Here is a 26156-nt window from a genome sequence, read left to right as displayed (position 1 = left end):
AAGAGGCACCACAGCCAGGGCAGGATGGAAGCAAACAGAAAATCTGCTCTTTTCCCATTGTGCTGTGCCAAGCCACTGGGCCTCAACTCCACATTCAAAAATCACGAGTAACTTCACTGAAGTGGATGGTGTTACAGCGTTGTTCCAGTTGGCTGCTGCTGCTGCTGCAGAGCGCCCAGCCATCCACACTGCCTGTCCCTGCTGCTCCCTGCATCCCTCCGTGGGAGCAGCAGGGACATTAACCCATCCCTGGGCACTGCAGGGACATTAACCCATTAATTGGCACCACAGGGACATTACCCCATCCCTGGGCACCACAGGGACATTAACCCATCCCTGGGCACTGCATTAGATTGCAGCAGATGGGGAGGGAAGGCAACCCAGGACTGCCATCCAGCCACAAAACCGAGCTGCAGGTCCTGAGGGGAACAAGAGCACAGGCACACAGAGGCTCCCTGCCTGGCTTTTGTTCCCCCTGAAAGGCAGCTGCTGTGTCCATTAAGCTGGCAGCCCACGTGTGCTGATCCGCCTGCTCTGGCCCATCCCTAACTACAGTTCAGAGAACAAATCCCTGCTGACACGTTGTGTTTCTCACCAGATAGATTGCTCAAAACTATTTACATGACTCTAACGAAGGCTGCACTGGACGGCACACAGCCTCCCTCAATGTCTCCTTCCTGCGAGTTTTTCCCTGGATTGTTCTAGGGAACACACCATCAGTAAAAAGCAGGGGATGACCTCTTATCTTGGCCCCAGAAGGTGACGGCACAAACAAATTATGAGAACGATATACAAGGGCAACAATGGAAAAATGCCTTGTTGCAGGAGCTGGGACAAACAGTGTAGTCCTTGGCTGCTCCAAGCTCCTGGGTTCAGCTGGAAGCCAGCAGATAAATTATCCTCATTTGCTCCGCTGTGAAGGCATGGGAGGGAGCCTTCCAGAAAGCCCAAGTAATCTCTTCCTCGTGTTTGGAGAACTGGCCCCTGTTCCAGTAATGCTTCACAGACAGGCAGGGAAGAGCCAGCAGCCCCAACTTGCAGTTTGGATGCTTGCTGGGGGTGAACTCACAGCACAGGAATCCGTGCTGGGAACTGCTGACATGTTTAAATGGCGAGCAGCAAGAAGCCAGACAGAGGTGTTCGTGTCTAAAGCGTGGAAATTACACCAGGGTTATCCCGTGCGCCAGTCTGCTGGGGAGCAGGGAGATGCAGGGTGGTGGGCAGCACAGGAGTGGGAGAGGGGAACAATCGAGGTCTTTCCCCACTTTGCAGGCTGTGAGGAGCAGGGCAGCCCTTCCCTGGAAGGCTGCCCGTGGCCGGGAGCGTCCCGGCACAGCCTGGCACTGGGACAGCATTGCAGGAGTTTGGCAGGAGCTGCCCAAGCACGGGGTGACACCGGGCATCCCCTTCTCCAGGGCTCCTCCACGCCGAGGGCTTGCTTGCTTTGGCAGGGGGGTCAGGCAGTTCCCTACCTGACATGAGGATGAAGGTTTTTATTTCCACACAGAGTGCCAGAACTTGTGTGTTTTAGCTGTTCTTTGTTCTCCTTCTGGCAGAGAGCGAAGGGGAAGCGGGGGGGTGTCCCCTCCTTTTGTTTTTAAAATAGTAACATCAAGTCCTGGCTGATGTCATCAAAAAAGGGGGAAGAGAAAGTCTCTGGGGGAGTTTGGACTCTAAAGGAGTGTGATCCACCTCCTCTAAAAGAAGGAGTCCTCCCCTCATTTGCAGCACAGCATCGTAAGTCACTCGGTCCCAGGAAACATGCCAAGGCAATGTGCCTTCCCAAGCCAAGATTTTGGTTCATGGTGGTCAGAGCTTTATAGTTAAAACCTTGAGGTACTTCAAGGTACAGGCAGAGTGGAGGCAAACAGTCCCTAAAGCAGGGCAAGCCACCCTGGCTTCCCCCTGCCAGGGCTTTCCCAGGAGTGATCCTGTCCATTCCAGCACTGCTCCCAGGGTAGGATAATGACCCTGAGTCCCCTGGAGACACAAAACTCAACAAATCAACCCTTCTGCTGATCTGAACAGGTCAGAGAGCCAGTCACTCAGCACAGCCACCCGAGGAACAGGTAGCACATCCTCACCCCCTCTATGCCAGAGGGAAATGTTTTCACTCAGGCCTCACCCAGTTTCAGGCACACCTTTAGTCAGGTATTTCCAACCCAAGTTTTAAGGACATGTGTAATGACTTCTTTTATGGTGAAGCTTGAGGCAAGCTTCATCCATTTCAAGCCACTCCCAACCTGCTGGAAATCGACTGCAAGGTCAGTAGTCACTGCTGCAGGGGTGACCCACAATTCTGATTCACAGAGCCCCTTTATCCCTGCTTCTCACAGGGGTAACCACTGGACACTAACAGGGGAGAAGAGGGACTGTTGTCCCTCTGATTCCTTCAGGAGCCGCTGGATTTTTGTTTAACACCTGAGCCCCCTCCCAATGTAATAAGGAGAAGTCTTCTTCACCAAAAGAATGTTGCTGTGTTGTGGCAGTGCTCAAAAGGCTGAGTTTTGCAAGGCACAGCTCCCCTACTAAACCAGCAGCTGCACAACCCCCATCTGATCTCTGGTACAGGCAGCAGAGGGGATCCCAGAGGAGCAACAATGAATGGCCAATGCCCCCAGGGATCCTGCCACTCCCTTTGCCTGAAGATAGCAAAATTCTCCCTAGGTAGAGTCTTGCTCCAGAAAGTCAACCTTTGTACTTTCCCTTGAGCCCCAAGAGAGATGGGAAGTGGCTTTTAACCATCTGCAGGGTCCTTCACCCTGGCAAGAGGTCTCTGTTTATTCAGACACTGATGTGCAATCAGAGATCTCAAAGCCCAGGGGTTTGGGATCCCGGCCATGCCAACCTCTCATGCCAGGCTCTGCAGCCAGCCATGGAAAACCAGAGCCACAAGGCTCACACCACTCCAGTCTCACTCCACAGCCACATGCAGCAATCAGCCCCTCCACTGCCTCCTGCCCTGCCTGGTGCTATTAATAGACAAATTGAGTATTAAGGCTATTTACAGTAAAGAAATCTTCTTTAACACTGTGTCAGCCTGTGGGGAACCATAAGGTTGCTGTCTCTGGGCTCTGCAGTAGTCTGTAACTTTTGGTTTATATTTCAAGGAGTTGTTTGCTCACACATCCAGGAGCACAGGCACAGCTGTAGGTGCATGGAGGTGTGGTAACTCCCTGGACTCAAAGGATTTTTCACCACACTGAAAGGTGGCATTACCAAGTGATGCAGCCGAAGGGCAGATCCGTGCTCTTCTCATTTGCCTGCAAGGAGGTGAACCTGCAGGTGGTCATTTCAAAAGGGCAGCACATTTCCAAGCCTTTTGCATGATCAAAGCCTGCACCTGATGTGGCACCCTGGCTCCCAGCTCTTCCCCCAAACCCAGTCCTTTCCCTCCCAGAAAACTCAGGAAGCTGTGTGGACTGACTGCACTTCTGCACAGGCAGCAAGAGCATGGAGCCTGTATAAGCAGGGAATATGCACGAGGTGTCTGATGCAATTCGACACTTTTTATTTAAAACCTGGTTCAGCATCAGCAAATGCCAACTGATTAGCTGTTAAGTAAATTATTTAGTGACTCTGGAAATACATTTAGCAAGGAATGGCACCGTTTTCCCTAACAGTCTGCCACATGGAAAAGACGCTCAGCAAGTGCAGAACCAACTCTAAAAAAGAACATCTCAGGGTTTCTGCAGCACTCTGCTTCTGCCTCTGCCCTCTTACAGCTTTTGCTTACTGCACAGAGCAGTATCCCAAGCCAGGAGTGGGATACAGGCCAGAGGAGTTAATCCCTCCCAGTGAGCACCCACAATTGGTCAGGGGGAGAGGAGTGCTGGCAAAACAATTTTATCGGCTGTATGTTTAACTTTAGTTATCTGAAGCTTAAAGCAAACTCTAGGCTTTCCCCATCTGTCAATAGAGGTTCATATGGAAAGAACAACACAGGAGAATTTAGTGCCAGTGCAGAAGGTCAGAGGATATATCGTGTTTAATTAGATTAAACAAAAAGTGACTGATGAGCTCAGTGCTCTCTGTACATTTTCTCTGCTGCATATTTATTCCTTTAATGTCTGCTCAAAGGAGATGTGCCTTTCTCAGACTGCCTGTTGCCTCCCTTTCCCAGCATGGACACTGGTGGAATTTGACTGGTGTTATTCCCCATGCATGGAGCCAGCAGGGTGCTCTTCCCTTTCCATGCATTCAGCCAGAGAGATAGGCAGTAACTGATTTAATTTGCTGAAATTATGCTTTCCTATGGTTTTATGGGACCAAATGTTCCTGGAAATAGTAGAAGCTGAACCTGTATTTTAGTGCTTTTTATTAACATGGTTAGAGGCAAGATTACACAGCTGGGCCAGGGGATGGAAAAGAGTGGGAGCAGCATTAAATTAATGATTTTCCCAATTGTGAAAAAAACTTCAGCTCCTTTCTCCCAGGGAAATCATGAAATATCCTAGGATCAGAAGAGGTGGAGGAACACTACGAGGAGACAGTAGTGTCACCAATGCCCACTGCTTCCCCAGGCTTCACTGGAATTGCTGCAGCCCAGGGACTTGCATAAGTGACACCCTGGCTTTCCCTTCCCTTTGGAGAAAGGGCTGCTCCTGGGTGCTTCAATTCCAGCTTTTCTAGGGCAGGACATGAAGCTGTGCTGTTGCAGGCTCCAAGATGTTTCATTCACAAGCAGGAGGGTCGACTGGCCCAGAGCCTTTCTGATTTAAAAAAACCAAGGCAGCAAGGGCTGAGAAGGGCAAACTTTGCTCCACAGAGCCCTCCTCTTTAATAACTAAATGAGTGGAGGGAACTTTTGCCTTCAGAGTTCCCTCCGTGCCAGCCCGCTCCATGGCCATGCACATCCAGCCAAGGAAAAAGAGGCCATTTAGTTTTCCATGTTTAAAAGAATGAATGTGTTTTCTTTTGCTCTTTAGAAAGTAGTTAAGGTTTCCCTAGTGATGATTGTTTCCCTTGACTGGGAAAAACCTTGTCACTGCAGCCTTGGTGGGGAGGCCAGCTTTGTTCATTGTGCTGGACGCTGGGCGCGCAGGGCAGAGCTGGCAGGTACCACGGAATGAATGCCTCCTCCTCCTGCTGTGTCCTGCCTGGGGGTGACCAAAATGCACCATACACAGTGAAAAACCTGGCATGTGATGGTGCAGGGCTGGGGTTCTGCTTGGCTTTGCCATCTCTCAGCCCCTGGCTGCCTCTGTCCTTCAGGCTGTGACCACTTACCCTGATGCTGGAAGCAATGACAGCCCATATTCTGAATTGTCTTCCTCCTACACAAATCCTTCTCATCCTTGCTGATGCTTCTGTACTGCACAGCACATAAATAGCCTTGTTTTGGCCAGAGGAGCAGCTAGCAATGGAGGAGAGGGGCTTTGGATCAGTGGGCATTTCTTAATTTAGTCACAAAAGGCATAATACAAAAGTTTCAGCAGCTCCCCAAAACCTGGCAAAAGCAATGCCAGTTCCACATCCCACAGATACCACTGAGCAAATATAAAGTGAAGCCCAATATCAGGCTTCACTGAAGTTAATACAAGGAAATACAGTGTGATGACTGACAGGCATTTCTGGTTGCCTAGAAATTCTAGTGTAAACCCTTATTAGATAAATTATTTTGATGACTGTGGTATAGATGCTCCTGTTGGGGTGTAGTTACTTCTGTTGAGGTGTAGCAGCTTCTGCTACTCTCCCAGGTCTCCATCTCATTTGGAGTGAGAAAAAATCCTAACACATGCACTCTTTTACTTCAACCATTTTGTTTTTCAGAACGGTCTTGTTTTAGCCAGGAAGGGTTTTGCCTTTCACAAGAGAGAAACCCCTCCCCTCTGGTTTTGTGAGGAATGCCCTTTTCTCCAGTGGGATCAGGGAGTTGTCCCACCAAGACCAAAGATCTGGGGTAGAGGGTCATAGAGATAAAGCTACTGCTTCTCTGCTGTCTGCAGAGATCAGCATGTGTGATAGAGGAGCCTCAGTAAAAAACGCGTGAAAGCCAGGAACATCTGCTCAGATCATGGAAAAAAATATTCCAGTGTATTGGAAAAACACAGGAGCTTGTTGCAGGCTCCCTCTTCCTGCTTGTGATGAAGGCAAGGAGAATCAGAAAGAGCAGAGGCAGACGAGTGAGCAGCAGCCCTCCAGCCTGACCTCCCTGCTGACAATGGAAGGAAGCAGGGTGGCTGGGAGCCGGCAGCACAGCCGTCCCCCACCGCCTGGAAGGACATTTGGAACCTCCTCACCACCCCAAAGTGTGAGCAGAGTGGAGCAGGAGCCACGTCAGCACCGCACTCAGGGGAAATGGCTACAGAGAGGACAGTGCTGTTAGACCTCTCTGGCCAGTTTGGCAAAGAAGGGAAGAAGACAAAAAAGCCTAAGTGAGAGCGAAGGCAAAGCCTGCATTGGAGCCTCAGAGCTACTGTTGTCTCCATGAGGCATTTCTTCTGGTGGAGAGCCTTTACTGAAGCAAAGCTGAACACCTCCTAATGCAGATCAGCCACAACTGACCCTCCCATAAAGCCAGTGGAATTATTAATTGCCAGCATCAGATACGTTCAGCCTGCTTTCCTGAGTGGGAACTGCTCCAGATCTCTGCAAATGTATTTGTTACTCATTATGTACACACCAGTAAGATTTGTTAAGCAATTTTCAGCTTGGAAAAGGTGAGTGATTCAGAAACAGCTAATCAAATTTGGTGGACTGCTACTTAAGCTGTACAGTGCTTCTTCCCCAGAAAGCAGCTAGCCTTTAAAAGTCAGCAGACTATAAAAATCCTTGCTGGTAGCCAAAAGTGGGCCTTGGTGAAGTGATTTGTGAGAAGAGCCCCAGAGCAGTGCAGCTCATTGGTGCACAGAGCTGCAAGCAGCCAGATCAGGCGTCCAGCTGAGAAACGGGATGTGCTGCCCAGAGATCTGACCCTGCACCCCTCTATCAGGGAACTTGTCATCAGCTTTGATGGAAACTGCTCTGTTTCCATCTGGAGACTTGTGTTTGATCCCTTTCCCAGTTCCAGGGTATTCACCACCATCTTTCTGGTTCCAAACATCGTTTCAGCTCCTCAGCTCCTGCAGCAGCACAGCACACACTGGGGACATGGGCTCCTGTGCCTGTGCTGGCTCTAGCACTTCTCACTCTCATGCTGCCGGCAGGGAAGGATCCCTGCAGCCTTCCCAACCCTGCCACTGTGAATCCCAAACTGCTTCTAGCTGCTTGGGTCAGAGACACCAAACACAGGAGTAACCTCAATGACTGGAACAAAGCAACACTTTTTCTTAATACCTGGGGTTTTTTTGAGACTGATTTCTTTCTATCAGCTCCAAGAATGACTGAAATGCCCAAAGCTCATGTCCCCAGAGAAGGGGGATGGACAGGGATCTCCTCCCTGCACAAGGCTCAGAGCACGCACACGCAATGGTGTGAAGATATCACATCACTCATCCTTTCGTTCTGGCACTACCTAGCAGGGTGGACACGGGCCAGACAGGGCTGCCACTGACTCCCAGTGCTGCTGTGGCCATGTGAAGCATTTCCTCTGGCACAGCACAGAGGGCATTGATACGGATGCTGTGCATGCAACACCCTGGCAGCAGAATGCCCACAAGCACTGGTGATAAACAAGCAAGGTTAGCCAAGCCAAGTCATGCCATGCCAATGAAGCAATCTGCAGGAGAAGCTGGGTGAGAAAGGTCTGGCTTGTACACTTGAGTTTTGCTGTTGCTGAAACCCCCAGACTGGTTCACACTGGTTTTGGACACAGAAAACGTTTCATTTTGTTGCTCCCTGGCCCTGTCCACTCATGGAGTTAGATCCCTGCTCTTCTGCTGTTTCACATAACTGCACTTTACTTTGTGGAGCGTGTGCATGAGAAATGCATCTCTCCCATGAGCACTTCCAAGGGAAATATTCAGATACTTTTGGAGTGCCTTCTGTGAAGTGGGAAGGCAGAGCTGGAAGGGAAGAAAAGAAAGGACCAAGCTTTGGCTGCGGAAATTTGTTTAGAATAGAGAATTTTTAAAATTAGTCATTAGTGCTGAACATGCTCACATTTACTGGGTATAGGAAGTGTAAAAAGGTGATTTAGAAGAGCAGTTATAAGTTTCACAAACATGACTAAACTCTAAAGCTAAATGTTCAACAGGCGTGACCTTTTAATTCCCCTTTAAATCAGTTTAGCACTTTCATTTGTGTTTGGAGTCCCTCATGTTTGGATAGCACTTTGGTGATTTAAAGTACTATTTAGGAGTTTTATTGTTTCTCCTGCTTTGGAGCTGGGACCATGAATCCTCTGCTAAGTGGCTGGAGGAGTTTCTGCTTGCACAGGAGCTGCTGGGAGCACCAGCCTGCCTCGGCCATGGCTCCCCAGCATTCCCAACCCATCACCATGGCATGGTCCCCTTCTCCTAGGCAGCTCCTAAACATAATCAGCAACCAGCAGAAGCTCCTCCAGGAATGGGAGCGCAGTCTGAGCCTCCTTGGTCTCAGATCCTTACAGAAGGAGCACAGTAGAAACACGACAGCTTTGGGAAACCTCTTTGCCCAGAGAGAGGCATTGCCAGCAGCCAGGAAGCCACAGGCACACGCCACCCAGCACCCTCCTCACAGCTGCAGACCTGCTGTGTATGCCCCACACAGTGCCCAAAGCATCTTCCCAGGAGACTCAGCACAGCATCTCAGAGGGTTTGGTCTCTAAAGAGCTCTAAGAGCTATTAAAAAAGTGGCCTAAACCTGAAGGCAAAGCGAGATTTGTTACAGGCACTGAGCACCCACAGAGCAGTCTCCCTGCGTGCTGCAGGTAAGGGCAGCTCAGCTCAGCTTTTCAGCTCTGCATTACTCCTGGAGCCAGGGCTTGTGGGCATACACGAGACTTCTCTCCCTCAGAATGAGAGAGACACAAGCTCGTTCACCATGGTGAACTTTGCTTCTGAGCCCACCTTGTGGGTGCCCTGAGACTTCTCCTCCACCAGCTTTCCAGCCACACTGCCCTGATGGATATGGGAAGCAGAAACCACGCACTTTAGGAGCAGCTGCTTGTGGGAACTCCTTCCTCACTGCACACATCAACCACAGGCTCTGCTGGAGCCAGAGGCTCCCAGGAGCATGGCAAGACCAAGCTAATTACAGGGCTTCAAACATGGACCATCTCATCAGCTGCTCATTCCCAATTCCCCACACAGCAGAGTCGGGCTGAGACAGCGACTCTATCCACATGTACTTCAGCTAGATTACCCCATTCCCTATGCACACAGATCCAGCCCCAGCTGCACTCATCTCTGCCAGGCAGGGAGCTCCTCACTGCCACACCCAGGAGCAGGCTCACCCAGCCTGGCGGGGACACAGGGTGGCACCGGCTCGGCAGAGCCAGGGCACCGGCTGTGAGCAGCCATGTGGGACCCTGGAGACCAGGATGGAGGGAGGAATTCTTATTAACAGCGCACCTCAGCTGCCCCCCAGCCCACTGCAGCAGAAGGGCTGGCAGTGAGCAGAGCTCACACACAACCACCAGTAATTTTATCCTCAGCTTCATTTTCGGAGTCAGAGCCTTACACGCACCCCTTCACCATTTTAGTTATGAGTCATGGAAAAATGTCAGCTGCAGCTCCACAGCTCCACTCCTGCAGGGCCAGGTACCTACCTCTGCTCCCAAAGCCCACGTCCTGGCACGCCTGCCTGCTGGGAGGGCATCCGAGGGTCCGGCTGGGCAGCGCTGTGCCAGGGGAAGGCCGGCACGGCGCTGGGGGACAAAGCTGTCACGGCAGCAGGCAAGGAGGTTTCATCCTCCACCGCTCCCTCCACGCTGCCTCTGAGGCTTGTGAGCAGAGCTGGCGAGCCCTGCTGCACCCTGGCACTCCCCTGAGCCCTTAGGGAAGGGAATGGGATCCTCAGACACACAGAGGGTTACCCAACCCTACATCCTGGTGCGGCACGCAGCGCTGGATCTTCCAACCCAACCGTGCGCTGACACGCAGGGGTGGGGCGGGGGAAGAAAAAAGAGGATTTCAGCTGTTAACTTCTAAGAAATTGAGGAAAAGCTTATCACTCCTGTGTGACTGGCCTCAATCTCCTCAGAGCTGGTACATGTCATGCTGCAGAGGTGTCAGCTGGGGGAACACCGAGTTTTGGTGGGAAGAGGACTGCAGGGGCCAGCAAAGAAATTTGCTGCTTTAGTGCACGTTCGCAGCCTTACACAGGGTGCTGGGGAGGAAAAGGTTTCTCTAACTCAAAAGGGAAATGCTCATCTGAAACAGGAAAATGGAACCTTCTTTTGAGCATTAATAGCAGAAAATCACCTCTGCAATGGCTGTGAATCCCTGGGTGTGCAGGAGGGAGAGGATGCTGGGGAAAAACACCCCATCCCTGCCAAGTCAGCTCACTCAGGACCCCAGGAAAGCCCTGGGGGCTGCTGCTGGCCCAGGCACAAACGGGGACACGCTGAGGTTTTGGGGGGAAACACTGCTCAGTCAGGGTAATAGCAGAGTTGGTGAGTGCCCTGCGTGGGAGTCCCGGATGTGGGAAGAGAGGGTCTAAGTTCTACAGCAATGCTGACAACACACTGACCACAAACAGCATCACCCAAGGATCACCCAGGCAATTCAGGTTTGTAAAGGCAGATCCAGAGATCTTATTGCTTTTTTTTTGGGACAAAAAAAGTGAAATTGTTTCTAAACTAAATATTTCTCTTGAAAGAGGCTATTTTAAGGCGGGTGGAATGACACAGTGTGACATCCTTTAAAGAGGTAGAGATCATGGGTTTCATATTAAAACTCAGACAGTCTTTCTTAGAACAGCATGTTATGGTTGAAGAGAATTCTAGTGAATTTTCTGGTCCAAAAAAGGAGACAAAGATGAAGGGTAGTTATCTCCAGCCCTAAAATAGTGAGGGCACTTGCAATACAATGAACAGAGGCAATACAATGAACACATTATAAACATGGGTGTAGCACAGGCAGAGTTTAGCTCATTGTGTCCTAGAGTTTCTAAATATATTTTAGCTTGAGGGAAGAGCAAGGGAGAAGAGAAATGAACATAGGGAAGACGCCCAGTCTTCTGAACAACTGGGTTTTCCATCAAGGCACAAGCCCACGATCTCTGAGGCTGCATCTGTGGGTAGCAGCCGACTGCTGAACTCCTCCTGCTGCAGGCAACTATGTTTAGCTTCTCTTAGAAGGTGAAGGAAGCAGAATAGGAGGAAAAAGAACTTAGTCATCTTCTCCCCTCAGACATTTTGCTGTTCATTTACTTCAGCAGCACATGAAGCACTTAGTCACTCTGTCTCCGACAGGCTTTTTTCTATTTTTATTTTTCCAAATCAAAATAAAAGGAGAAAAAGGAGGTTCCTTCCCAAAGAAGCAGCTGGTGGAGGAGGCTGGGGGTGTGAGCAGCGAGTGACCAGGACTTCACCCCACAGCTCAGTGGCTGCTGCAGACACCCAGGCGAGTGTTTGCATGCAGGAGGAGAGAGGGCAGGAGCTGCCACTTCCTCTCGCTCAGTGACAGCTCGATGAGCTGCTCCAGCAAGCCAAGGTGCCAAGCATCCTCTGGAGCTGAGATCTGCTTCGTGTACAGGCACTTGGCACCTGCCCTCACAGTAAATTCAGTGTTCTAACACACCACTCATGCTCCAGGTGTTTTCCAGCAGCAAGGACTATCTTAGGAACTAAGCCACACATCCAGCTTGGGTGTCCTCCATTCTCCAACTCAGAAAGACAGTGTCAGAGCAGCACTTCCTTTGGGATTGCTTTTAGTAAGCCAGCCACCACAGCTCCTGCATTACAGTCCTGAAGGACAGAAACTTTTGTCAAAACTGGCTTTGTCCAACAGTGTTGTAGAACACCGGAAAACTGCTGCTCTTCCTGACTCCTCTCATCCTCAGGAGAGCCCTTGACATTGTCCCTTCCCCAGTGAGCCTTTTGACTGTGAAATGCAGGCACCAACACCAAGGTGCACACTGGTGCTGAGATGCAGCCTCAGAAGGGAGAGTTTGAACAAAAAAAAAAGGGGAGAGCAAGGAACAAAGTGTCTCTGAATGCAAGCACAATCTAGAGCTGGGCATTTGGTTTCTCTCCTGTGCACAGTACCCTGAAGGGTCCAAGGACAGGGAGGCAGCCCCCAAAACTCCCATCATTTCTCCCCCATCAGAAGCAAACCCACTGGCATGGCAGTGACCCAGTGCTTTACTACTGACTCAGGATGGGTTTTTTGGAGGGCTCAGAAGGCACCCAGATGGCTCATGGCTTCCTGTTGCTTCAGCTTTACAATAAAGCAACATAAATAGATCTTCATTCTTTGTTGACATTTGATGCTGTACAGCAAAACAGGCATTGTTAACCTAAAAATAGGAAACGCTGTGGCAGCTTTGAAGAAATTCAGCGTTTTTCCTGTACTGATGCAAAGGCGGTGGCCGAGTGCCAGATGCCTCTGTCCTGCTTTGAAGCACGATGGAATTCTTCGCGGCGCTCGTAAATCAGCGCTTTGTTAGCACCGGGCAAGCTCCAGTGACACCAGCAAACCCTGGTATTTCCTCCTCCTGCCTCGTAAGGGAGGGGGGGATGCCTGATGCTGCATTTCATCCCCGCTGGAGATGGACAGCCCTGCGCGCCTATTGCCGAGCGCGGCGCAGGCGGAGGTTGCCACGGCAGCCGCTGACGCACAGCCGGGCCCCACTTCTACATTTTTCCATTACACGGTGTTGAAGCTTGCAGAGCAGGAGGTAGTGAGTGAGCCACTTTCCTGAGTGAGGCACTGAGAGACCAGCGAGGTGGCAGGGCTCTGCAGGGCAAGCCCTGTGCTACTTACAGCGCGCTTAAAAGGAGGAGAGCGCAATGTGGCCAAAAGCTGCCCTGTTCGGAACAAATGAGTGCACGTTTTCAGAGCTGGCTTGAAAAAAGGGCACACCTAGCACTACACCTCTCAGAGTGTGGGTATAGAGAAGTCAAGGCTCCAAGCAGAGTGGGGTGTGGGTGGAGAACCAAAAATTCCTGGTGGCTTTCCTTGTGGAGTACAGGGGAAGGATGGGCTGACACAGTCCTCACTCCTGGGCGTGCTGGGACCAGGGCAGCGTGGCTGTACCAGCACCTTCACTGGGTCCCACCCACAGGGATGCCCCTTTCACTGCTGTGCCACCATCCCCAAAGTGATTTAAGGGGGCTGAGCCAGCCCTGCTCATGCTTGGGAAGGGGCTCTGCCTTGCAGCACGGATGGGGAGCAGCAGCACAGCCTACCCAGCCACAAGAGCAGCTCTTGCCGTACACATGGTCTCTCTCAGCTCCATGCTTTGGTGGCTCTCAGGGCCAGGTCTCTCCAGATGTTCCTCTTAGTTCATGGACTGATTTTAACCCTCCTTTCCCACTGCTGGGTGCCAACAACCACAGGGATGGTCCTTTAATCAGCAGTTCAGGGCAGCAGGCTGCCCAGCTTCTGCACAAAGCCAGAGCTGTGCAGCATCTCTGGTCAAAGCTTATCTACCTCCCACGCAGCTGCAAGCTGCAGGCCAGGCTTGTGAGGTATTAAATGCCACCAAACACAACTTATGCAGTTTTTAACCACCTCAGAGCCTCAGAGATAGGCAAATGGTGAACATCAAGCCATTTTTGGGCATACCTATTTCAAGTACAACTCAAACGTTTTGGGGGATGGAGTACACTTGCTGGAAGTTCAGCTAACTGTTATGGTGTAATTTCATCATGACAATTCAGGATCAGCATTTAAGGGTCCCTCATTCCTCTTTGGTTCAGTTATTCGCCTGTGCTCACAAATCTCTTTGTCCTTCTCTGGTGTGGGCAGAAGGAGCAATCTCTGCATTCCTTGCAGGGATCTCCTGCCCTGCAGGGTTAGTTCCCCCAACCACTCTGGGGCACTGTGCAAGTACTGGGAGGCTGCAGCTGCCTCACAAATCCACCTCTCTCAGCAGTGTGCTGGCTCACAGTGTGGCAATCCCACCTGTGGAGTCAGGAATAAGCAGAAATGTGTAAAACTAAAGTATTAGTTCAGTGGTACTGAATCTTGGCATGGGAAACATCCCCTGTCCAAAGGAAAAAAAAAAGAAGGGAAAATGCCCTGTGTGTTTCCAAGCTCTTGAACTGCTCCTGTTGTTGATTAGGGACAGAAGGAAGCTACAGACAGGCAGTCTCACCTACAGGGTGATCACTAGAAATTCCCCATATCTCCCTTGTAGATTTTCTAGATGAAAAACAAGTCCAGCTCTCTACAGAGAAGCACTGAGACCTTCACAGTCTCGGAACAAAGGGTACCATGATCAACTCAAAATCAGAAGTTACCTTTTGGAGCTTGCTGCTTTTTGGTGACCTTACTGAGCTCCACTGCTTGGCTCCACTGTTTGGAGCCACTGTTTGGCCTGTGGAGAACAAAACCTTATTTTTTACTGCTAAGTGACAACTCTGTGCAACAGCCTGTACCTGCCAGGGCCTCTCAGGGGTGTAACTGGCATTACAGGATCCCTGGCCTTACATGGAATGAGGAGAGAGATTTGCAGAAAATGAGCTGTACTGCTTTGCAAATGTACTATCCTTGGCACATGGCAATCTACTAATAAAAGCAGTATTTGCATTTTTTGCATAAAACCAATTTGGATTCACTGTTCCTTCACCTGCACAGCACCAAGACTCCCTGCATGAAAAACAAGTCAGGAAGCTACTGATGAAAAAGTGGCATTTGCAATGCTAGCACTTCAGGAACTACTGAAAATGTTTCATGTGCTCCCTCTGAGAGCAGACAAAGTGTTTCAAACCATGGCCACCACAAGACATTTGAGTCCCACTTGTCACTGGGGGAGGCTCACACCTCCTCACCAGTGTACACTGGTGCTGAGGCCTAGGGTGGCACAGCTACCTAGGGACATGTCCCAGGACACCACCAGGGAGAAGGATCCATTTCTCCTGAGCTGGCATCTGTGAAATGCCCAAGGAAACTGCTGCCAGCACTCTTCCTGCACATGGGCCCTGGGCCAAGGGCAGGATTGCCACCCTGGGGTTCTGCATCGACCCCGTGCCAGCACTTTCACAGCTCTGCACAGGAGCTATGCAAATGTTGTGGCCAAATCCTCTCCATTCCTCATCACAAATGTAATTGTCTATGCAAAGCTGGTGCACCCAGGGAGTGACTGCCTGGGCCCCCTGCCTCAGCCTGCTCACCCCTGCATGAGGGCAAGGCAGGGACCCCCAACACCCATGCTCCAGCTCATGAGGCTAGATGTAAAAATCTCACAAGACCTAAATCTGTCAGTGCTGCTGTCCAAGCAGCAGTACTGTGGATGCAGAAGAAGAATAAAAAAAAATCCATAAATAAAAGTATTTAATCTTGGCTAAGACTTGCCTGTGGAAGCAGCAGCACAGGTCTGTCCCTGTTATGTAGTCCCCAGCACAAGTAGAGGGAAGGTGTCCCATTTTACTTAGATTATAAACAGCTGTGAGCTTTTTAGGGCATTACAGTTAGTGGTTCTGTCATGGAAAAGTTTATATGCTGGAAACAGTGTCTTGTTAATGAGCTAAGGTATTTATAGTATTTTTAATAACCAGAGGGTGTTTGAGATATTAACAAAAAACGTGTTGATGAGGTGACTATTTGTGACACCCACTGATGTGCCAGACAAGAACAAAGTATTCTCAAGTCAGTGACTGGCACATCCCAGAGAGTGGCTAGATGAGAGGAGGGTAGAAGAGAAGATTTTTGTTTTCTGTATAGAGAGGTAGTTAAAAAAAGGATCATTGAAGGCATTTGGAAAGTTTTAGCCGTGGCAAGCAACTAACAGAGACTCTTTTGGAAGATGCAGGTCCCATTAAGTAGTAGTTAATTTGAGTTTAAGCAGCTCCAAAGGAAAGGAGCAGAAACACTCACAGAACTGAGGATCTGGACAAAATCAGGAGGGGAGCTGCAGCTGTGTTTCAGCTGCACAGCAGTGAGTGCTGGGATCTGGGACTGGCAGCAGAGCTCACTGTGAGGGCTCTTGGTTTCAGTGGAAAGTTTCAGGTGCAGGGGGATGGGTAATGCTCATGTGGGGCACCATCCTTCACCCCACAGCACCGCTGCTTCCTTGGATGAGAAAGGGGACAACATAAAAAATTACCCACTCCAAGAGTCTGGTCTCAAGAGCTGGAGTTTGTGAGTCAGTCCCAGTCTTGTTGAGCCTCCCAGTCCCACTGGAAACTATGAAAAAACCCACCCTCTCTTCAGACAAGCCTGCCCTTTGTGCACTGGAGATCCTGTTCCATGGGGCCCTTGGCCACTCCTGTGCTGCTCTGGGCCACAATGGGAAGGCTGTGATTTGGGGGAACCACCCTGCCCTAGCTGGGCACAGGAGAGCAGCTCCTGAATCGAAGGCATGTGGTAAATTCACCCTGGGTGAGTTTCCCTTTACAGAGCCTTGTTTGAGCAACTTTCCGGAGCCAACTTTTAAAGCCTGCAACTTTTTAAAGCACCCATGAGCATTGCCTGGCTGTAATTTAACCTTGGGATAATTTCAACCCATGCAAATGAAAGGCATAGGGGGGCAACTAGTGCCTTTCAGCCCTGTGAGAGAGCAGCCATGACATCCAAGCACTTCATGTCAGCTGAGCATCCCATGTCAGCTGAGCCACTAACACCTGAGTCAGGGCAAGGAGGACAGAAAGAAATGGAATATAAAGCCTGAACTCAGGGCTGGAGCTTTGCCCCTTGGGTAGCTGCATGCTTTGAGAAAGCTGAGAGCTGTACACAGAGATTGAGTTGATACCAGAGCTGTGATTACTCTAATTAAGATGGCACTTCAAACCCGTGCACCATGCACGATGCTGCATCATCTGGGCATATGTGGCCAAAGATATTTTCCTTCCTGACCCATTCCCATCCCACATACACAGTGCTTGCTTCTCCCCCTCCTCATTTTCTGCTGGACAGACAAAAGAAACTTGACCAGCCCCTCACTGTGGCCATCTCTTGCCATGGAGAGAGCCAAGGAAGAGCCAGATGCTCCTGGAGCCCCATGTCCCAGGGCAGCCCTACACAGCCAGCGTGGGATGCTGATGCTGTGCCTGGCAGCCAGCTCCATCCCTGGCCCACCAGCAGCCAGAATTTGCTGTACTATCACTTTGGCACACTCCTTCCTTCCTTGGCAAGACAGGCCAGGACTGAACTTTTCCATTGAGACGGATAAACAAAGACTTTGCTTTTCCCCCCCATAACAAAGTTTAGCCCAGGAAGTCACATGAGTGCAGCTGCATCCAGCATGTGTATCGAAAATGGCTCGAGCTGCTGGCAGGGTATGGATGTACAAAACCTGATACAGGACAAAGCTCTGCCCTGGAAATGCCCTTCCACCAATGTGTGGAATTGCAGCAGAAACATCCTGTCCTTCCGCACGAAGGCCAAATCTGACCCTTGGCCAGAGTGGATTCCCCTGCCTCACACCATGTGTCAGGGAGGACACACTGTCACTGAGACTGTCAGAGCCAGCTCTGTGTCCTGGCTCTCCCCCTAACTCCCCACAGCTCCCAAAGCCTCCCCCTGAATTGCTGTCATGTGTTGTTCCAGGGCACAAAAGGCACCCTTGGCAGGACACTGAAATGGAGGTACAGGAATTCTGCTGCTGGAGGAGCCTGGCTGCCCCAGCCAGCCTGGGGACAGAGGCTGGAAAACTACCCTGCAAAATATCTGTGCTCTGGAGTATGGAGAAACTATGAGCAGTTTGCCTTAGGGGCAGCAAAAACACAGGGATTTGCTGATGGTCATTTTCTGCTATTAGAGCAATAAATCCATTCAACTGTCAGCCAAAACACCAGAGAAAAAGAATGTGAGCTTAGGGAAAACAGGAAAAAAAAAAGTGTTATGAGTTGAAAATATTTTCCTGCAACTTTTAGAGGCAGTTCTGAGCCCAGCACCTATCAGTCAGAAAACCTGCTACCCCTGAACCCGAGCCAGGCCACCCCTGTGGCTATTGTGCTTCCCCTGGACTCCCTCACCCTGCACAGAGGTTCACAAACTCCAAAACACTGGGAATTTCATCTGAAGCCCTTGCAGAAGATAGCAGATGCACACTGTGCCCTTTCCCCTTCCCAGGGAGGAAGGCAGGCTAGGAGGCTCAAGGGCAGTGTTGACAGTCTGAGGAATTGGAGTTGTCCCAAGCCTGCATTTTTCTTGCTGAAAAATCATTTCCATTGATGCCATTTTACTGCATCCCCCCCTTGTTCCCCTCCTCTTACCTCTCTTCCTTCTTTGGTGAGCTTTTCTGGATGTTTTCTGACGGAGGACATTGTCCTAGCAACCTCAAACTGACTGGTGGGCAAAATGCAAGGCAAGCGGGCCAGGTGAGCAGATGTGTGGTGGCTCAGCTTCTCTTAAAGCTGAATCCCTGCTGCTGCCTCCAAAGGTGCCTTCAGCATGGGCTGCTGACAACAGACAGGATCCAACACCTTGTGATCCTTTTGCTGCTCAGCTGGACATTCCCAGCCCCTACACTGGGGCTGCCCATCTGCAGGCAAGAAGCTGTCCCTGGGTTGTTCCCAGTAAAAGCACAGACACGGAGGTGTTTGGCTGGAAAATTGTTAGTAACCCCATTTCCCAGGAATCTGGGGGCTGTTGCCTCAGTTGGAATCCCCCACCTCGTGTTGCAATATGCCATGGCTGCCTGGTGGGAGCCAGTGACAGCCAATTCCAGCATTCCCACTCAGTGGCTTGCTCCCTACGGAAATGAGCTGTCAGGCCTGCACAACGGGGGTGACAGCTTCCAGTTGTGCTGTGCTCTCAGCTTGCAGCCCATTCCCAGTGGATGGGCAGGATCCTCAGCCCAGGTACTTTGCCCTGCTGTGTTCTGCTCCCTCCAGCTGATTTTGGCAGCTGTGAATGGAGCAGGTCACTCAGTGGGTCAGTGCTTGCTCTCAGTGGCCGGGAAAGATGGATCAACACAGAGCAGGGCTATCCAACTGCTCCTTCATGCCAAGCACTCCCAGCTCATGCTCAGAGACACAGAGGTGCCACGCTGGAGTGCTGCCAGACCAGCAGAGTATCACTAGAAGGGCAGTGGCCCCTCTCCCTGTGGATGAGAGCGGCTTTCCAGGAGCAGCAGGATGTGCCTGGCTGGGGCTGAGCAGAAGCTCAGTTGCAGCAGTGAGGCTGAGAGGCAGGAGGAGGGCAGGAGCAGGGGCCCTGGCACTGGTGCCCAGAACATGGGGTTGCAGTGGGACAGACAGTCCCACAGCAACAGGACAGTTCCTGGAGCACAGGGCTCACCCCAGCGCTCACCTTCAAGAAGATGATGTGGAGCCAAATGTTTTGCAGGACAGACCAATGATGAGTTTCTTGGCATGGGACTGGGTTGGACCACCACGATCCATCACCACTTTCTGAACTCAAGGCCAGGCTGTGCTTCCTGACCACATTCATACTGGGGCAGGGTGGAAACTGAAAGCCATGGTGATGACCCAGCTGAGGGGGAAGGAGGAATCAGCTCGACGTGCTGCGATTTCCGCTCAGCCCTGTTGATTCCTGCACTCGCTGAAGTGGCACTGCTTGTTGATGTAACAGGGACTGACTCAGTGGGAATAAACCCCGAGGGAAAGGTCCTTCTGAAATATTTGTTCCTATTATTTATTCTGTGGCTTAATCAGACATCTCTACAGAGAAATCAGCAATAACCTCGCCTTGTAATTTACTGAAAATGAGGTCACTGGTCCTGATTCACTTACAAGGGGCTTCCTAAGAACAAAAATGCTACCACAGAAGAAAGTGAGCCCACATCTTCCACATCCCAGGACTGCTACCACCTAAAGCACATGTTTTGAACGCCTGAGTCTGAAAACACCTTTGTTTTCTTGTCCTGGGATACACCTTCCCCAGCTGTGTATGGCAAACAGGGAGATATGAGAACATGCATTTTTGCTACAGCTGCATGAAAAGCCAGGTGGTGATGAATTGCATATCCATGTTCTGTCAAACACAAAGCTCTGACAAGGAAATGAAAAGATTTGGCTTCATCCTTCCACTTTGATGCAAAGCTTCATTTGAACTTCAAGCTTATCTTTGCAATGTTGAGCACGAACATCTGCAATTTCTATGGGATCTAGAGGAAACCTCACAAGAGAAATCTAGCAGACAGCCATTTAGCATAACCACATTTCTAAACTGCAGGGCAACCATATTAAATTAGGTTCCTTTCAACACACACAGAGAAGAAGAACAGGAAAGGCAGAGGCCCCAACAGCTCCAGTCTGAGACTCATGTTTCATGCAAGTGACATTTTTCCAAAACATAAGCAGTAGGTAAAAAGCCTACCCCTAGATTGATTCAGCTCTACCATTACTATAAAAAAGCAGTACAAACTAACCCACCCTCAAATTGGTCATGAGCCAGTAGAAGGTCACTGGCTTGCTTGGAAAGTCCTTGTCTGGCACTCCCAGTGCCTCAGTGCCACCCAGCCAGTTACTGACTGCAGGCTTGTAGTGCCCAGGGTCTGGCAATAAAGAATGTTCTCAAGGGAAGTGGTTGGGCTGGCAGCTGAGATACTAGCAGATAAATGCACGGAAAAGAAAGTTACAGCTTCCCAGAGGAGCAGCTCTTTATGCCATTTCCACCTGATGATCTTCCCCTATTACGCAGCTTCCTTGAGGTTTGTCTTGGATTTTTTGATAAGTGTGTGTAACTTTTGATAAGTGTGTAAACTGGGAGTTTGCACACTGAGGAACTGTCATCCTCGAGAAGAGCAGCACACGAGCATTAAAGACTTTGAATCTGCTTTTTCAGATGCACACAAGTACTTCTCTCCACAGTTCCTTGCACAAAGTGAGTAGCTCCACAAGTTTAGGCATCTACACAGTGCCTTCATGCTGCTACAATGGCACTGTGTACATTCCTAAACTCACTGAGTGCCCACTGCCTCACAAACAAGGCTGTGGGGACCTATGGGAACCCAAACCTCCTCCCCTGCCCCTAGGTGTAGGGGAGGGGCACAGGCATGAGACGGTGAGCCTGCCACAAGTGCTGCAGCCCATGGGGAAGGAGGCAATCCTGATTTGTCAGGTGCCTGCTGATCTCTGCCACCTCCCTCTGCCCCATTTTGCCCTGGCAGGATTCCTTCAGAGCTGAGACAGCTGCTCCAGCTGGCACAGACACTCGGGACCTAAGGGGTAGAGATGTGCAGGGCCACTCATCACACGAAACCCAGAGGTGGATTTTCCATCTGTGTTTCTGGGTGGTGCCCCACAAGAAACAGGGAAGGTGTTGCAAAGTCATTTTAATCTGGTAAGCCTTGCCCCTACCTGATCTCATTAATCAATTCCTCTCAGAGAGAGGCAGTAATTTCAATGGTATGCAGCCAAACTCCCTCCTCCTCCACTCCTGGAGTGATCCAAAGGTGCTTTACATACCACAGCACCTGTGCCCAGATCAACAGGCAGAGCACCTGCCTTCTGCTCTCCTCTCCTCCACCAGTAAATCCTGTATTTCACACCCTGCACACTCACACTTGCAGGTCCAAGCAGAAAACTTTTCCATTTTAGCTTGATCCATCCTTTCTGCATCATTTCTCCCCAGACTTGCCCATTAAAGCTGAGGCCCCTTGTGCAACAGGACACAGAGCTGCATCTCCAGCAGCAGCCTCTCCATTTCACAGCCTGTGGCAGCTGTCCCTCCCAGCAAGTTACTAATGTTTTCCTAAGAAATGTGGCAAGCACTAATCCCTTTGTTTTCCTATTACTTCTGAAGATTGCACCGAGCATTTGTCACCCCCAGATCTCCCTGATCTCCATTTCTTCATCCCCATGGGACGCAGTTCCATGGATCCTGGAGGGGTGGGCAGGGAGAACACAGCCCTTCCCAGAGAGCAGTGGCATCAGCTTGTGAAACCTGCCAGGGTGTTTCTGATGGGCTGCCCTGCACAGCAGACACCGAGAGCTTGGGAATTAAGCGGTGACTGAGACAAGGCAAATTCCCCTTGTCACTGCCAGGGCTTGTGGGGGTGGCCATGGCATGCCAAACAGGTACCAGGAAGGCACAAGCAACAAAGAGCCTGTGTGCTCCAGCACAGAGTGGTGGGGGATGAGGGAAAAGAGTGGGATGTGAGGAAGAGGAAGAGGGAAAGCAGAGTAGCCCTTGCCTGCTGGGCTGAAGAGCTGAGCACTGCCCTGCTTCTTCCCCACTGCTTAACCCCAAAAATCCTTGCACTGCCAAAACAGCTTCTTACAACATTGCTTCAGTGAATCTCAGCTGGCCTTGAGAACAAAAAATCTCTGCAGCTCAAGCCAGTAAAATCTAAGTTGTGGGGTGGTGGGGCTGTGGGACACCATTCTGAAGATGCAAATGGGTTAGGCAAAAAGAATCCCAAATCGAAAGTCTAACAGCATTTCACAGAGACACCACAGCTGGCATTCAGAGACTGCTCATGTATTCCCTGTTGTGATGGAAGGCTTTTTATCATAAGTCAAATCAAGTAAATGACTTTTCCTCCTTACTCATTGAAACATTCTCTGCACCACCTATAGCCAGGGGCCTGACACAAAACACTGCACTGCCACAGGAATAAGCATCCTCAAGTCCCTCATTTCCAGAGACTGTAGGCACCAAACCTCTGTCCTCCCCCATCACCCTGCTACACAGCCACTTCATCCACACCAACCTCCCCCATTCCCATCGCTCTGCCACAGAAAATCAAACTTCCCAAGCACCTGTCCCTCCTCCCTGTGTGCCCCCAGCACCCTACCTGGGCCAGGAATTCCCACAGCAGCCCATCATCACCGCCTTGCCGCGGGCAGCCCTGCATGGCAATCCCGCGGGAAAGGCTCCTCCACGCACACTGAGAGCTCCGGGAGAGGAGTGCCCAAAGCACTAAGTGCTCTCCTGCCTCATGTTTCACTCCTCAGGCTCTGACGACAGGTCTGTGCTGCACCCAGGAGCCTTTATAATTCCCACATGGTGATTCCTTGAGCAAAAGGTACTTTTCCCAGAGGTTTCCCGGATCTCCTGTGCAAGGCTGTTGCTATAAATCAGTTGGATTGCTTAGTCACCCCTGTTTGTCCAGTCGGTGCCAAGGCAGACCTGCTCTTTCACAGCATGTACTGTACTGCAAGGAGCCAATTCCTGTAAATTAGATGCACCACTGCAAACTGAATCGCATATTGTTTTCTGCTGGCCTGGAAGAAACATACTTTACAGCCATAAATAAGAGAGAGAACAAAAAAGAGTCACAGAGTCATGTTAAGGGCTGCCTGACAGAGGGCCATGTGTGCCTGGGAGACTGTGGTGTGACTCCAAGGGCTGAGCAGTGAGGAAAGGGGAGCTCTGAGAAGTGCTCTGTGCTCCAGCATGAGAGGAACAACAGATTTGTCTTTACAAATAAGCTTTGGGTCTGCTGGTAGATAAAACTAGCACTAGGAGATAAAGGAAACAATGGGAAGGATTCCACTGATTGATGAATGGAAAAAGATATTTGCTTTTACAAATAAACTTTAGGTTTGCTGATAAATGAAATTAGACATTGAAAGATGAAAGAAACAATGGGGAAGAAAACCCCTAAATTCCGTAAGAATTAAAAATTAAAAGGGAGGGTTATACTTTAGAGGGAAATCTTTGGTATCAGGTGGTCTGGGAAGTCTGCACCTCTCAAGGACCTCAGAAATGGGGAAAGGGAGAAGGGAAATGTGGCCAGGAAATTGGGATAAAAAGGGAGGCTGTGTCCTCCAAAAATCTGAGAGACCCCAGGGGAATGGCCTATGGCCTCTCCCTTTATTCAAAAAAAGTAAAAGAACTCCTCTGTCTCCTTTCTGGACATAAACCTCTGGTGTTTGTGGATTAATTTTCCTGACAAGCAGGCACTGGATGTGCTCACTGAAGCCAGAGTTTTTCCCTGGGGGCCACTGAAGTGTGGAGGGCCAGGAGCCTTCCTGCAGTGTTCATGAGCATGAAGCACTGTCTGAACCCAAAGCTGCACTTCAGCTTCAGCCTTGCCAGCCTCAGAATGGGCTACAAACCAGGGGTACCCAGGTAAGTGGGTGCTTAAGGCTGCCCTCTCTGCCAGGCCTTCCTCATTTCCAAAATGGAGCACTCAGGGATGCCTGTGACACGATTATTCCCACACAGATGTGAGCCCTGGAAGCAAGAGAGCATTTGCTGTCCCCAGCCAGGGGTGCTGCACCCCACAACTCCCAACAAAGAGCTCCCATGCCTGCCCCTGGCACAGCCACAGATGTGCTCACAAAGCCAAGGGCAGAGAGCCTGGTGGGTGACATTTCAACAAAAGTACAGAGAGGCTCAAATCAGCTGGCAGAAGCTGCTGGAAAGCTCTACTTTCATTGCCCCTCACTCTGCTCCTCCACAGGAAAATGAGGAGGAGAGCTTCTCCAGTCACTGTGGGGCCATACCCATCTCTTCACTTATTTGGAAAAAAACACCTGTGTCCAGCTTTTTTCTGTTGGAAAGGCTTGTATTGCAGTTCTCCTTACCATATTGATTATAAAATCCAACTTTTGACTTGTGTGGTGTATTAAATACAAAATATTTAAAAATCTGGAAAGGCTGTGGCAGAGGAGGAGATATAATCAGGAAAGCCTGTGTACTAATGCTGAGATAATGCTTAAAGTAAACAGGAATCAGGGCCTATTTGTGGTACATCCTGTGCAATAAAAGAGATGAAAAGATGATGCACGTTCCTACCAAGACTTATAGTATAATGTGCAACTTCTAATAAAACTTTCTGCATTTCAGAGGCAGATTGTCTAAATCCTGACAGAGGCAAGTCACTGGTGATGGCTGCAGGCAGAAGTGACTGACAAAAGCAGCCAAATTGCTTCCACCAAAGGAGTTGCATAAAAAGGTTGCAGAGTCCTCAGGAGCCTGTCCAGAAAGTCAGTGCTGCCAGTCTCCCTCTGAATTTGGTGCCTGGATCTAATGGCATTCACTTGCCAGGAAAATAGGGCAATGAGAGTAATTAAGGAAAAACAGAGAAGGGAAAAGCACAACAAGAATTAGTACAATGCTCAGGAAAAAAAATCCAGATCCAGGGAAGAAATGTTTGGTCCCTGGTAGTAGCAACCACACTCAGCAGCCAAGACGCAGCACATCTGTCCCTGGGGTAATTTATTTTTTTCTTTGGCATCCTGATGGAGTAGGGGCACTGGGAGGCTGCATGCCCACCCCTCCTGGTGACAGGGCAGCAGGTGAAGCTGGGCCAGATCAGATTCATGCTGTGGTTCTGCTTAGCAGAGCCCCAGCAGGGCCCAAAGGTCACAGCCAGGCTGCCACAGGAGCAGGGACAAGGCTATGGAAGTTCAGACCTGCCATATCCTCCAAAGGGCGAAGCTGTTCCCAGCCCAGGCTGTTCCCACCTCAATGCACAGCACATTTGTAGACACCTGGCTTCTCCTTCCCAGATGCTTGATGAAAACTTGATGAAAACCTCATCAGGTTGTAATGCCAGCTTTGGGAACAAAGTGTCCAGAAAACCTAGGCAGAGTGTTCTTGCTGATAACAGAGAAAGCCAAGGGCAGATGCTCACAGCGCAGGATGTCCCTTGCTAAGGGAGGTGCTGTAGGTCCAACCTAGCAGCCTGAACTTCCCCAGAGAGATTCCTGCAACAGAGCATCCCTGTGGGCCCAGCATGCCATCCCTACCCAGGCTGTGGTGGGACATGAAGCAGGAGTGGGCAGCGGTGTGAAGTGAGGTGACAGCGCAGGACACACTACCTCACTCCAGGGTTTGTAACAAATGCCACTCAGGCCTCTGTTGTGACCACCCCTCTTAATGAGCAGGCTCTTTGGGACAGGTTTTATTGGTGAGAGTCACAGAGGGGCCTTGGTTTTAAAGATTCACCAGCTCTTTCTCATTCCCCACGTAAACAGCATGTTTCTGACTTCTATTATTACAGCAACTAGGGATGTTAGTGATTTCTGTGGAACTTAAAGTAAAAGCTACCTTCATATTGGACAAAATCATGAAGGACTTCTTTTTAACAGTCCTTTTTATTGAAAAAAACTCCAATAAAATTTCACTGAGAGCATTGCTTTCCAGTAAGAATGGAGGCAAAATTGAAAGAAGTTCTGGAGTTGGTCCACAGGGTGTAACTACGACTGAGGCACTTGTCAATGCATGGGTGGAGCACTCACACGCCAGAGCAGGAGCGGAGACGGAGGATGTCACTGCTGGTCAGTGAGATCCAAAAGCTCCTGTCCCCATCCACACCCTGCA

The 26156-nt window shown here is 50.2% G+C and overlaps 1 protein-coding gene across 1 annotated transcript in view; it reads right to left on the bottom strand.

The window, feature by feature from the left end:
* ITPKB (inositol-trisphosphate 3-kinase B) overlaps window positions 1-26156 on the bottom strand; it is a 62800-nt gene that overhangs the window by 13679 nt on the left and 22965 nt on the right.

Source organism: Geospiza fortis, unplaced genomic scaffold, assembly GCF_000277835.1.
Source record: "Geospiza fortis unplaced genomic scaffold, GeoFor_1.0 scaffold88, whole genome shotgun sequence".
Lineage (NCBI taxonomy): Eukaryota > Metazoa > Chordata > Aves > Passeriformes > Thraupidae > Geospiza > Geospiza fortis.
This window is presented reverse-complemented; position numbering and strand designations above follow the sequence as displayed.